Genomic DNA, 791 nt, shown 5'->3' with positions numbered 1-791 from the left:
GGACAACAGAAAAGTAGGTGAAGGGAGATGTCGGACAGGGAAAGATATGACAAAATAACAATTTATAAACTATCAAGGGCTCATGAGGGAGGAGGGAGCGGGGAGGGAGGGGGAAAAATGAGGACCTATTGCCAGGGGTTTCATTGCCTGTAATCTTTCTAAAGGGGGCCCAGTGCAGTGGTTAAGCGCTTGGCTGCTAATCAAATGACTGGTGGTTTGAATTCACCAGCTACTTTTCAGAAGAAAGATATGGCAGTTTCCTTCTATAAAGATTACAACCTTGAAAATCTTTTTTTTTTTTCTTTTTCAGGGGAAAGCGTGAACGCAATCCCAAACTATCACAAATTATGCAGTGGAGTTTCCCACATTTGGGGAAATCGCAGGGGTCAGCACACCCGGAGTGCAATGGGTGAGCCTCGCCCTGGGAAAACCACCTTCGTGATCATGGCATCTCCCCTGCCCGGTAAGTATGACCCTGAAAGTCCTATGGGTCAGTCTGCTCCGTCCTATAGAGCCACTAGGGGTCAGAATGTATTTGAAAGCAGTAAGGAGACTCTTGGATTTAACCTTTTCAAGCAGACCATCAGACGTTTCCTCTGCAGTGTTGCTGGGTGAATTTGAATAGACAACCCTTAGGTTCACTGTAGGGCCCTGATGGCATATTGGGTTAGTCGTTGGGCTTCGCTAATCACAAGGTCAGCAGTTTGAAATCACCAACTACCCTCTGGGAGAAAGTTGAGGCTTTTGACTCCTGTAAAGCTCTCCAGTCTTGGAAACCCAGAAGGGCAGTT

At 46.8% G+C, this 791-nt stretch overlaps 1 non-coding gene across 1 annotated transcript; it reads right to left on the bottom strand.

The window, feature by feature from the left end:
- Positions 1 to 307: 307 nt before the first annotated feature.
- On the bottom strand, positions 308 to 471 carry LOC115869595. The gene has a single exon (XR_004046266.1). It is a non-coding gene; the product is annotated as a U1 spliceosomal RNA (small nuclear RNA).
- Between the last annotated feature and the right edge of the window lie 320 nt (positions 472 to 791).

This window comes from Echinops telfairi, unplaced genomic scaffold (genome assembly GCF_000313985.2).
Source record: "Echinops telfairi isolate 266 unplaced genomic scaffold, ASM31398v2 ScPeMD7_31;HRSCAF=116, whole genome shotgun sequence".
Lineage (NCBI taxonomy): Eukaryota > Metazoa > Chordata > Mammalia > Afrosoricida > Tenrecidae > Echinops > Echinops telfairi.
The sequence above is the reverse complement of the archived record's forward strand: the minus strand, read 5'-3'. Positions and strand labels throughout refer to the sequence as shown.